This window comes from Lepidochelys kempii, chromosome 2 (assembly GCF_965140285.1).
Source record: "Lepidochelys kempii isolate rLepKem1 chromosome 2, rLepKem1.hap1, whole genome shotgun sequence".
Classification (NCBI taxonomy): Eukaryota; Metazoa; Chordata; order Testudines; family Cheloniidae; genus Lepidochelys; species Lepidochelys kempii.
The window spans coordinates 113,741,976-113,755,515 of record NC_136381.1 but is presented as its reverse complement, the minus strand read 5'-3'; positions in this window follow the sequence as shown (position 1 = coordinate 113,755,515).

Sequence of the window (13,540 nt, the reverse complement as noted above, 5' to 3'; positions counted from 1 at the left end):
ATTCGGAGCTCTCAGTATTTTGCTTTTGGTCGGGTTAAAGGACCAAGCCATTGTCTTTGGTATGTTATAAAATCCTTGGAAAATAAAGCTATTTAGTGGGAGCACTGACAGTCCTTGAAAACGCTGCATTGCTAATTTGGTTCATTTCTAGCCTCTTAGACACTCTCTCTGTGAGACAGCAGTTGTACTCAGTTCTCGTAGAACATGGGGCTCAGAGTGAAGAAACTAGGATTCTACTCCTGGTTCTGCTACTACTGGCTGTCTGGTGTGACATTGGTTAAGCTACTTAAGCACTCTGTGCCTCAGTTTGGCCATCTGTAAAATGGGAATAATGATACTTACCCACATTTGTAAAAGTGTTTTGATACCGATGAATGGAAAATTATAAATTATTTTATTTTAGAGCAACACACATTCAACCTATGATTTTACCAGTGGCTGTCACAAGTTAGAGCCAACATATCTGGTGAGGTTTGGAAGTAACAAAGCCAGGGAAACGTTGGGGTTGTAGGGATTTGAAATTGAAAAACAATAAGTGATGGAGGTTGAAAGAATAATTTATGGTATAAACTAGCAAAGCAGCTGAAAGAGCAACAGGAATCCTACTCGCTACCTTACCCAGTGGTGCCCCCATAAGGAACTCTGCTAGAGGTATCCTCTGATCCTTCCAAGGAGGGGTTGTTCCCCCATCAACAAAAGAAAACAGGGCTCTGTCCCACAGATCCGATGGACCTCACAGATGTGCACTGGCTCTGCAGTCTCTTACAGCTCTAGCTTGGCTCCTTGCCACACGCTCCCCTGCTGGGTTCACAGCTTGGAAAATATATTGGCTAGATTAAGTGCAAATAATTAGCTTTGGTGCATCAGCATAGAGAGGTGTGATCTAAAGCCACAGTTTAAATGTTCTGGAGTAGAGAGACTCATGAAAGCCTAGATCATGCCCTGCGATCCACACATAGAGAGGGCTAGTCAGGCGTAGATTTCCTCCCTACCTTATGAAAGGTAGGTACAGCTGCATCCACAACATTTTACCCCTGCTCAACCCCAACCACACATAGGCTTCTCAGTGGGAAGGAAGGATGGAAACTGCGCTGGGGGGAGGAGTGGGTGTAGCAGGAGCTGGGCACATCTCCCTTCGCCTCCAGCACAGTGGAGCATATTGCCCTATCCTTCCCGTGCTGAGGAGTCATGCAGTGTAATAAACCCCCTCCACCTATACTGCCTTTTGCAGACACCTTCTGCTGGTCCCTGGAGGCATCTGCAGCCAGAGAAAAGAAAGTTCTAAAGCACTGCACTGTCACAGACCTGGGTGGACTTTACTATGGACCAGAGCTAGGACTGGATGAAATTGTTCTAAATTTAAAACGTCAACATTTCTTATTGAAATTTTGACCCCCAAAAGAATCACAATGAGGGGAATTAGCCATTGTAACAACCTAGCTGGAGATGTGGTGGCTTCTTCCTCACTTGAAGTCTGGGTATCTTTCCAAAAAATAACCGAAAGCTCAAACAGAAATTATGGGCTTGATGGAGAAATTATTGGGCGAGGTTCTATGGCCTGTGTTATGCAGGAGGTCAGACTATACGGTTATAACAATCCCTTCTGGCTTTAAAATCTATGAATTTACAGGGCCCCAAGCAAGGTAGTTAACAAAAGGACAAGGCCTCATCCTCCTGTCATATGGCTGGAGGGAATGGAGTGGACTTAGGCTGTGGACTGAGGACGACGGTGCCAGGCACCAAGCAATTGCTGGTCTTGAGTAATTATATTATTTACGCTCTTTCTACAATAGCACCTCTCTACTCAGCTGAGATTGGAGCCCGATTGTGCTGAGTGTTTTAGGTACACACAGTAAAACACAGTCCCTGCCCAAAGAGTCCAAGCTTCCAAACCTGCCATGACTTATGCGCATACTTAACTTTACCTACTACAAGTAGTCCCATTGGAGGAATCTCTGTGAGAACCACGGGGGGACAACAGCCAGTACATTCCAAATGATAATCACAGCTTTACTTGAAGCTCAGAGGACTACTCACAGTGCCAAAAGTTAAGCACATGCATGAGTCTTTGCAGAGTCAGGGCCTAATGAGACAAGTCACGAGACAGAGACCAAGGGAGCAACATGCCTCACTTTTAATACTGTATTTTAATTAGCTGTGCATGATGACAGATATGACCTGTTGTGCTGCAAGATGCTAATGACTACCAGCAGGGGTGATCTTGGATCTAAAGCCAATCCCAGACCTCTTTAACGCCAATGAGTGTGCCAAGCACTCTTTCAGGATCAACAGAAGGAATCAACAAGCCCCTTTGTGTAGTAAAAAGAGTTGCAAACAGTGGGGCCCACCACCTGAGGAATGAGGCTGCATGCTATGGCAGAGCCAAGCCCTGTGGACTGAGGGATTTCCCTGATTGCAGACACAGGGACTGGGATATTGATTGCTACCTGTGTGGGTTGGAACCAGAAAGGCAGGTAAAGGTGCTGTGACTGTGACCCTGAGAGAAAGCAAAGGGCAGGGCTTCTTGGGCACAGAGGTCGCTGGAGTGGCAGGCTAGGGGATTTCTTAGCAAAGAACCTGCCTGCTGTTACATGTCTCTACAGTGTTCAGGGAAATGGGATGTTGTGTACATAATTTGTAAATTAACAAGTTTAAACCAAGAATACGCCTCACTCAGATCTTCACTTTCTCATCCTAATGGAAACAAACCTGCAAGTCCCTGACTATTGGCTAACTGCTCAGACTAAAGGGGCAACAGAACCTTAGAAGGAAAAAATATCCTGGAATCCAAATGCTAACTCTCTAAAAGGAGACCACCCACAATGGCCTTCCCATTCTCCTCCTCCTCTTCCCTCTAATGCTCATTTGTTTCTTATGTTCAACAAGCTTAGCAAAATTCTTCTTGCTAAAAGATTCTATTTTCAACTGCTATTTCCTTCTCTTCCCTAAGTCATCCTGTGTTTATTTTGTTAACTGCACTAGCTGTATATCAGCATGAAGAGATGCTTTTAAAAAGTATTCTTCCTTGCTTTGATTATTGCCCTCCTTTTCTGCATTTTATTTGGGGGGGGTGAGTTATTTGAGGGAATATTACTATTTGTGCTTGAAGTTCCTGGGAGGAATCTCATCAACATAAGCAAGATTTTTACTAAGCTTTTCTACAGACATTTAAAAAAATAAACCCACCCTGAACTCAAAGAATTCTGTGCATGCTCTGGGGAAAAATAATAGCATCATATATGCTATTTGGAGAACTCTTATTATAGCTCAGCTATTCAGATCGTATTTTTGTCTGAATAGCTATTTAGCTGTATCTCTCCCTGGCTCAATCACAGGTGAGCATTAACGGTATGTGTGGGGTGAATCTGTTTTCCGGCTCCCACTCTCCTATCTACTTTATTAAGTGCCAAATGCTATTTGGAGAATTCTCCCAAGTTAGGAATTAGACCGTGTTTCACACTCTCTGTCTTTTACGTACTATGTGATCACAGGAAGCATGATTAATAATCGCTTGGCTTCATTTTATATTCAATGCAAAACTCTGCTTCAATGGAAGGTTATGGTTACGCAGTTAAAAGCAAATTCAGGACATGGAAGCTTTGAACTTCCCACAACAATGTTCTATTTTTTTTTTAATTTTCTCAGCATGTGTGAGGGCCCCTTGAATTGGACCTCTCCCCTCCCATTGGTCCAAATAGCCCAAAATGTGTCTATGTTTCAGGCACGTTTGTTTCCTGAACCTCTTGGAGAGCAGGGAGAATTACGAGCTCAGTACTGCAAGATGCTAAGCACTCTGACTCTAACTCAGAAAAGCACTTGAGTATAGGTTTAATTTGATTTATGCACATGAGTACTCCCAATGAAGTCTCATTGACATCACTGAAGTCAATTAAGATTCATAGATATTAAGTCCAGAGAGGACCATTATCATCATCTAGTCTGACCTCCTGCCTAACATGTTACACAGTGATTGCTGGGTCATAACTTGTGGTTGAGCTAAAGCATATTCTTTTAGCAGGGCACCCTGTCTTTTTGGTTATGCATATACTTAAGTGCTTTGGCAGATCAGCTTCAGACTGATCAGTAGCCTGCAAGATCGAGCCCCATCAGAGTGGTTAGTAGCAGAAAGAAGTGGGAATTGGCTCAATCGTTATTATGCCTACCTATGTCTCATTTGGGGTCAGGAGGGATGCAGTCGGGGGAATTGTTGGCACTGTAGGAATGGTGAAAGTCATTACATTCTATCCTGAATCATGTCAAAGGTGCTTGGAGTAAAGAATAGGTGCCCTTGTATGTTCCTCGCTCTTTATCAACATAACAAAACAAAACAAAACTTTAGGCATTGTCACTCCCCGGGCTTGTAAACCTTTTAAGAAAATCAAAATTTTGACCAGCATTTTTTCAGAAGAGAAAAAAGCTGCAATGGTCCCAATTACCCTATTCACCAGAAATACAAAGCTAAATATTTCTCACAAGCTCAGTAGAAAGTGGGAGCTTCCTTTTGTGCACTAAATTCAAATCTCTAGGAGAACATCAGGGCCTATAATTTACAATTTTCAGTTGCCAGCTATTTAAGCCTCATTGAAGGAGCTCATAATTACCGAGCTCCGTGCTTACAAACAGATTCATATTTATATGAAAGATGAAAACAGCCAGCAACACGTTAACAAATTCAACTGAGGCATAATTTTGGTGATGCAAATTAATTTGACAGCAGTGTGAATTCAGGAGTGTGTGCCCAGGGGAAAAAAATGAGGAGGTGTCTGAAACATTTGTTTTATATTTAGATGAAGGGGGGGGGAACTCCTTAGCCCTCTGATTGTTAAAGAGATACATGAACAATTTACAAAGAGCGAGGGTCCGAGATGGACTCTCTACGTTTGCTTTAGTAAAATCCCACATACAATGGGGAATGTTTGAATTAGTGCTAGTAATGTTTGAGGAACTGTGTGAGCATTAATTCCCCTCTCAGTGGGTGCTCTAGCTTTGCCTTGAGCTGAGCATCCCCTGTTTGTTTCCAAATACCCAGGTCTTTCAAGTATCCAAATGTGTTGCTATCATCCAACCAGCCACTGAAAACCAAACTAACAGCTGCTCTAAGGCCAGTCGTTACCACTAAATCCATTGAGTTGCTGGAGGAGTGTGAACATTTGGGATATACATTTAAACATTTCCAGAACTCAAGCCCGGAAGCATCCAAGCCAGAAGCAAGCTTTTGCTCAAGTTGAAAAGTGAGTTTAGAATTCAGGTCCCAGATTTTCCCTCTAAAGAGAACTCCTTGTCCTCTGTGTCTCCTCTCTGTTACTAATGGCATAATGCTAGAAAACTTTATGCACTAGGTCTAGGGCAAAATGGCACAAGTAAGCCATAGCCTGCAGTAAGAAAGGGTGTGGAACTGTACTGCTTTAGCAAGAATTGCTGAAGAGCTGGGTTTTGGGGTTTTTTTTTACCCACAAAAGCTTATGCCCAAATAAATCTGTTCATCTTTAAGGTGCCACCAGACTCCTCATTGTTTTTGTGCATATAGACTAACACGGCTACCCCCTGATACTTGAAGAATTACTGGAAGCTTTGGGTCCGATTCACCTCTCACTTATATCAGTTTATGGTGTGGCTCCATAGATTTCAGTGGAGCTATTCCTGACTTGCACCAGTGTAAATGAGAGGTGCCTAAGGCCACCAGAAATGCCAAGAGAACATGACAATGTGCCACCCTTTCCCCGGCGTAGGGCCATGGGAGGTGAGGGCTGGAAGTTTCATTGGCTTGAAGTAGACCCTATGCTCCAAGGAGCATAAAGGCTGCCACTGCGTCAGGCTTCTGGGAGAGTATGCAAAGTGCGATGGCTCCTTGTTACCCCCTCTTTCTCTGTTGTACCTCCTGTGCACGCTGCGCACAATAAAGTTCTTAGAGTTTGGAGTCCAGGTCTCTTTTGGGGCTGAAGTGTCAAGTTTCCTGTACGCTGTCTGGATTCCTCTCTTGTCCCTTCTGATTCATTCCATTCACTAATTCCTTTTTGCATTTGCTAAGCAAGCTTTAAAGATCTGATTCAGTTTAATTTGGTTAGTGTGTGTATTGCTCAGGAAATGAGTGTGAGTTTGCTATTGCCTTCCTAAATTAGCCTGATTCTGCGTGGGTAGACTGCAGAGGGTTTGCCATAACAGATCACACTTACACACACACACGGGTTGCCAATTTTGGCTGGACATATTCCTGAGGGTTTCATCACATGACATAATCTTTAACTGAAGATTAATATCTTTCATTCCTGAAGACTCCAGGGCAATCCTGGAGGGTTGGCAACCATAACACACACACTCACTCCTCCTCTCTCACACACACGCAAGCAAACAGAAATGTATTAATTAAGCTATTTCTCCTACAGGCTGGGAAGGAAGATTGTTCTTTTGTTTGGGGGGGGTTGTTGTGGGAGACTGGGGGTTTCCAAATGAGAGAAATCACTTCTGGACAACACAGTAGATGAGGAGTGGTCATAACTTTTCTTTGACTATTCATACAGCAATTTTAATTATAAATATATATAATATATCACACTTGATATGCTTCATTAAAACAAAGCCTTGAGAGAATTTTTACAAGCCCTACAGAGTAATTGCTATAGATCTGAGGAATCTTTCTTCATAGATTTGTATAGGAGTGTGAGAACTGTACCAGGTAATATTGTCTTCACTCTCTTAGACAGCACAGAGCTACTGTGTGGGATAGTGGTCAGCTCAGAATTTGTGATCCTGACAAGGTTTGACTTATAAAGCTAAACTGGACCAACCTTTTGTGCTGTGCTAAGAAATCTGTAGGCCCTGGAGGAGAGGAAATTGGCAGTGATCTATTTGTAAAGGAGTTGGGGGAGGGGAGGAACCAAGATAATTCCACTCCTCCCTATACTCTCTGTTCCCTGGTGCTGAATGTTAAATAACTTTACAATGGGCAATGGATTTTCCCCTTCTTCTCTATCTATCTGTTGGTGGGTCACATGATCATATGCTAAATATCATACAATGCATTCTTCATCTCAATCCACAGCTTCCAGATTTTTGTGTGCCTTCCGACTAGATCAAACTTAGCCCCCACATCCCTCCAAAAATGAGGGTGAGCTACAGCACCCAAAGAGAGGTGGGCATGTCACCCCTTTCTTGTTGAAGCTAAGAAAATGTTCAGATTCCTTCCCCTCCTAGAAACAGCCAGATTGAAGGTTCATAGAACCGTAGGGTTAGAAGGGATCCCAAGGGTCGTCTAATCTAACCCGATGCCAAAATGCAGGTTTTGTCATGTCTAAACTGTCCATGATGTTGTATAAAGCAAGCATTCTATTCAATAAACAAAGGCTTCAGTTCAAGAAAGCATTCAAGCCCATGTTTGTCATCCCTACTCAAAAAAGGATTTAAGCACATGCGTAACGTATCATATGTTTAAGCTGCATTAACTTTTGTGTGCTTGTGTTTCTGTGCTTTTCTAAATGGAGGCCAAAGCCTCTACCTTTCCCCTGCAGACAAGCTCAGTGATGATCTGGGAAGGGCCAGCAAGTGCATCTGCAGTATGGAGAAGCCAGGTCCAGGGACAATAAGCCAAAACTAAATATTTATCCTCAGCGTAGGTGTGCAGATGTTTAAAGGGTCTCCTGCAGTTGTCCTGTTCCAGCAAATGGTAATGGAGGAGACAAAGGGGAAGCCAAGGCCAAGAAAAAGAGAGAATAGCAGAAATCATTGTTTGGGGGAGAACCTGCTGTGGGCTCATCTTGTACTGGCTGAGGCATCGGTAATGCTCCCTCCCACTGAAAAGATTATAATGAGTGTGTGGATTTAGGTGGATATATGTCAGATATATGCACCCTGGCCGCCACTTCAAGGCTGGCAAAAATGTCCCTTGTGTTATACTCCTCCTGATCCACAACAGGGTGCTTAGTTTTTATTCAGACTTGATGTGTGGCTGGACAGGTAGCCCTCAGAGTAAACCTGTAACTGCTGGGATTTCTTCCCATCTTCAAGATAAGGCCTCCTATGGCAGCAGCTTCCTTGATTCTCCCAGGAAGCATATGAGTGAGTGCTGTTAACAGCGAATGGTTGCAAGCTCTGATAGCAGCGTGTCGTTTTTATTCTGGGTGAATTTTAGAACCATCTGATCAATCGGAGCTTCACTCTGATGGATCAAATGTTAAATTAAGGTACAGGAAGGGAAATGGTTACCCAAAGGCTTATTTTTAAAGGACTAAGTTGTGTATACATCCCTTTAAAACATCCAGGGCCTCAGTCTGCCCACCCTTACCCACAAGTTACAGTGCCTTACTCTGTGACTACTCCCACTGGCTTCAGTGGGAGTACATGTGTAGTAAGGTACCAACCAATATGAGTAAGGATGTCAGGATCAGGCACCTAACTACTAAAACTATTGGAAAGGCTGCAGCAGACTCTCTAAAAATGTTGTGGGAGAAGAACTAAAAAAAAACCCAAAAAACTGGAGGGATGGGGGCGGGGAAGAGAAAACAGGTCATTTCTGAAGTATTACTAGGTCAAAGGACTTGGTGCAGGAAAGCCAGCCCAAATTCACATAAAGATCTTAGCACCGGATCAGCTGGAGAGCACATCTGAGAGCTAATCCTTTAGACTATTCAAGACAATGGTGCAAGTCGCGGAAGATATTCACCAGTACAGGACACATCCTGCCTTGTGAATGAATTTTTGAGGTGGTTCTCCTCACATATGCTTCCGTTTGGGACACAATCACCCTTTTTCTCCTGGCTTTCCTCTCCCTCCTTGATGTTTCTGTTGCAGAGCTGTTCAGAGCTGCTCCCAAAACAAATGACCCAATGAACGCACCAAGAGGTAAGGGAGAATCCCAAGTGCAAATACGTCTGTGTCTGACCAAACAGAGGACACTACAGCCAGCATAATTTGTCTTGGGGTGCTGCAGTGTTTACAGATAGCTCTGCCTAGTTGGCAGGCAGAGCGCTGTGTTCTTTTCAACCCAGAGAGAACATATTCAAAGAGCTGTGTGGGGTTTCAGCCCTGTGATTGATTGTCAAGGACTTTGATGGCAGTGACATGTCCGGGGGCCCATGAAATGCTTTGCAAATGTTGGGGTAAGAGTGTAACAAATGGCTTGTTTCAAAGCAGGGGCCTATGCTGTCTCTCCTGTGTGCATGTACGTACACATAGGCATGAGTAATTGGGGGTGTCAAGGTTCGTTCCCCACTCTGGGTACAGATGTGGGGACCTGCATGAAAGCCTCCTAAGCTTACTTTTACCAGCTTAGGTTAAAACTTCCCCAAGGTACAAACTATTTTACCCTTTGCCCATGGACTTTCACTGCCACCACCAAACGTTTAACCGGGTTACTGGGAAAGAGTTGTTTGGAAACGTCTTTCCCCCCAAAATCCTCCCAACCCTTGCACCCCACTTCCTGGGGAAGGTTTGGTAAAAATCCTCACCCATTTGCATAGGTGACCACAGACCCAAACCCTTGGATCTTAAGAACAATGAAAAAGCATTCAGTTTCTGAAAAGAAGAATTTTAATAGAAGTAAAAAGAATCACCTCTGTAAAATCAGGATGGTAAATACCTGACAGGGTAATTAGATTCAAATCATAGAGAATCCCTCTAGGCAAAACCTTAAGTTACAAAAAGACACAAAGACAGGAATATCCATTCCTTTCAGCACAGCTTATTTCCTCAGCCATTTAAAGAAATCATAATCTAACACATACCTAGCTAGATTACTTACTAAATTCTAAGATTCCATTCCTGTTCTGTCCCCGGCAAAAGCATCACACAGACAGATCCTTTGTTTCTCCCCCCCCTCCCCCGACTTTGAAAGTATCTTGTCTCCTCATTGGTCATTTTGGTCAGGTGCCAGCGAGGTTATCCTCGCTTCTTAACTCTTTACAGGGTTTTTCCTCTGGCCAGGAGGGATTTTAAAGGTGTTTACCCTTCCCTTTATATTTATGACAGGGGGAAAGGGTTGGCAAGTGACTATCCAAAGGCTATGAACCCACCTATCCCACTCTCCTTCCTCAATGGTGTAAAGCACGTCACTTTTACAGTGTAATACCCAGACCCTGAGTCTGCATTCCTGTACTTAGGGCTGCCTTAGCTAATGCTCTGGCTGCAGTGGCCACAGTACCATGTTCCAGCCAGGCCTTCTCTCTTCCCCTACACTGGGGACTAAGATGGGGAGGGTGCAAAGCAGTTTCAGCAGCTTTACACTATCTGGGGATACCATTTGCACCATGGGTATTTCCTGGGGCAGTTTCTGCCCAGTTCTTAACCCCTTCATGCCTCCCCAATGGCAAAAACAGGCTCTAGGCAAGAGAAAAGGGGGTGCCCAGCCTCTACAGCTGTCTCTGACCCTCTGTCTGTCGCTGTGGAGAGAAGGATCCATGTTAGGTTTTGTTACTGATACCAGTTCTCTAGCTGACATGGTTTTTTTCCCCACCATTAACTTGAAAACAGTGGGCTGGGTGTTTGCCTTCATCTTTGCTTGTTTTCAGGAGTAAGGCCTGATCCAAAGCCCCTGAAAGCCAACGGGAGGGAGCCTTCCATCTGACCTGAGCGGGCTTTGGGTCAGGCCCTAAATCGATACAGTAGATCTCTGGCCATGTGCAGGAGCTCTCTAGTTGCAGAGGTTTCCTTTGGCTAAAGAAGGGGATGGGTGGGGGGGGGTTCCTAGCACAACCTTGGTGAAAAAGGCTAGGAAGGCACAGCTGCTTCAAGTTCTCACCTATCATGAGAGGGCATGTTTGGTGGTTGTAATGACAGAAAAAAAAACAGGAGTCCTTGTGGCACCCCATTTATTTGGGCATAAGCTTTTGAAATGTATTCGTCTCTAAGGTGCCACAAGGACTCCCGGTTGTTTTTGCTGATACAGACTAACACGACTGCCTCTCTGAAACCTGAAATGACAGAGTTGTTCTAAACTAATCCCACGGGTAACTTGTTGATGCAAATGCAGCAGCCTACATTTGCTATATTGCCAGTCTCCTGATAGCAAACTTTAGAGCAAAGCACCACCTAGTGGCAAGATCTGTTTGTTAAAGCAGTAACGCTTAAAATACGTGCTCCCTTTCTTCTCTGTAAAATGAATATTAATAATATGGGGCCTATTTCCAGCTGAAGATATCAGTGCTGTGGTTGAATGACTTTTTCTGTTTCTTCTTCTTATAAACAAACAGGTGCTCAACAGGGACAATGAATGCAGATCCATCAAAACTATGAGAGAAATTACCAGAATGGGTTTTGGATAAATATACTGGAGATGGGAAATACCATACATTAAAGCGGGCTTTCAATCTGCAAAGTGGCAGTAAAAATGGCACTGAAGTTCTGTATTTGGTGCATCTGAAGGACTCCGGATCAAATGTGTTCAGTTGACAAGTAATTCCTTTCAGGCTGTCTTGAAAAGCCCAGCTTCAAAGTTCATGCACTGAGCAAAGGCTGCTATTCCATTTGTTCATTATCATCACGTGTGGTATCTTTTATGGAGCAATATCAATGTCCTTTTTAATCTCATTAGGGAGGGAAAAATAGTTGACCAGATCCTTCAGTGTAGTGTGATATAAGAGTCTGATTTCTTTTTTTGTCTCTAGTTATTTCCTCTTGGATGTTCGCTCTGAATCTTCATACCCATTCCATGTTTTGACAATCCCGAAATTTTGATTCCTATCCTGGTGATCCACTGTCTAGTAACTGATGGACAAACTCCTTTTGAAAATCAACCATATTCCTGGTATTCCTGTCTCCTCCTCTTGACTTTCCCCTTCTTCTTTTCTTCTTCCTTGGTTAGTCTCTTCCTTTCTGTCCCTCCCTCTGTTTCCTTCCCCACAAATCTGTTATTTGCCTCTCTCAAACAGTAAAATAAAAGAATAAAACCTCCATTGTATTGTTTTCTGCCATGGAAGAGACACCAAGAGGCTTATTCTGCACTCCATGTGTGTGAGTAACTCTCACTGAAGGTGACTGCCTCTCAAGAGGAGAATAAGTCCTTTTTTTTTCTATTTGTGCTTATGGAAGAGAGCTCCGACAGTGGGTATTGTGGTTTTCCTAGGCATGGATTGTATATCCCTTCACCAACATTGGGAGGTGTTGCAGTTGCCATTGCTGAGAATGGGTTGTGACCTAAGTAATATTTGATGCAAACCTACCCAGAGGACCTCATCGCTGATGTAGCTAAGCTGAAGGACAATACCTATCCCAGTACCTTTCCTAGGAGCAATGCACTTGACTTAGAGACTAAAACCAAGGACTCCCCCCTCTCTCCCTCCCCCTCCACCCCAAAAAAGGAGAAGTGCCAGAGACTCCATGAAGTCCACTAAGGACTTCACTATTGCAACTGTTTTACATAGAAGGTGCTCAGCCACTGCTATGACAGGCAGCAATATAAAATGCTGAGGTAAGATAATGTTAATAAATTTCACTTAAAGCCTCTGGTCTGAGCTTCATCTTTGCTCCCGTTTAATACTCAGTGCCCTGTATTTACCCAGGGTTGATCGTAGGTGCCTGCAAACCATGTGATGTTCCCACCTCCAGGTTCCCTGGTACCTCTCAGTAGGAAGCAAGACTTGCATCTTTGTTTATTATTTGTATTGTGCTAGGCCCTGTCCACGCACATAGGAAGCCATGGTTCCTACCTGAATCAAAGGAAATTTCAAATTTCAAGCCCCAATCCTACGAACACTTAAGTACCTGCGTAAAGCTATGCTTGAAGTCAATAGAACAACTCACATAAAGTTAAGCACATGCATAACTTTGCAGGATCAGGGCCTAAATGGCTATTAGTTTTACAACCTTGGGGTGGCTGCAGGGGCCCCATATGACCTTGGGCAAGCTCAGTAGATAGTATCTTTTTTTTCAAATTGGGATTCCAGTCCTTAAATGGTAAAAGAGCTGATATTTCTTCATCCTCTCCATATTAGGCTTAATCCCTGAGCTCCTTGAGTTTCACCCACATTGTTAGATGAGGGAAATATGCTGGTATGTGGCTAAATTACACTTTAGTGCTATTTTCTGTATATTGCCTAGAGGTTGCTTTGCATCCCAGTTCCCTCATAGTTTGATCATATTTCTCAGACCTTGGAGCACTCTTATACTTTGGGCTGTGAAATATCCTTTGAGAAAATAATCCTACTTGTCGATAAGGCAAAAAGAAGTTCTTTCATTCTTATAAAAATGTAGTTTATATTGTATGTGATTAATCAACACCTTACTTTACTCCAAGGCAGTGTGCTGTAAGTGCCCAACAGGAGTTAGTTGTGAATATTCCCTACAACCCAGTAATAAACCGTAGATGTATGTAATTCATAGTGATGAACTGACTAGTGTGTTTCTGTACCACTGTCTTCTATTGGTTAGAATCAGAACCATAGGCCGTAAACTGCTGAGAGCCGATGGAGATTCTTCTTTAACTGAACTGGGTCTGTGTTTTTGGAGATGAAGGATTTGGGTTTTATTCATTAAGTTGCTGTGAAATTCCAGTTTACTGTGGGGTGCAGCAAAGTGAGAAACGTGAATTTCTAATGGCAACGGATTTGTAATA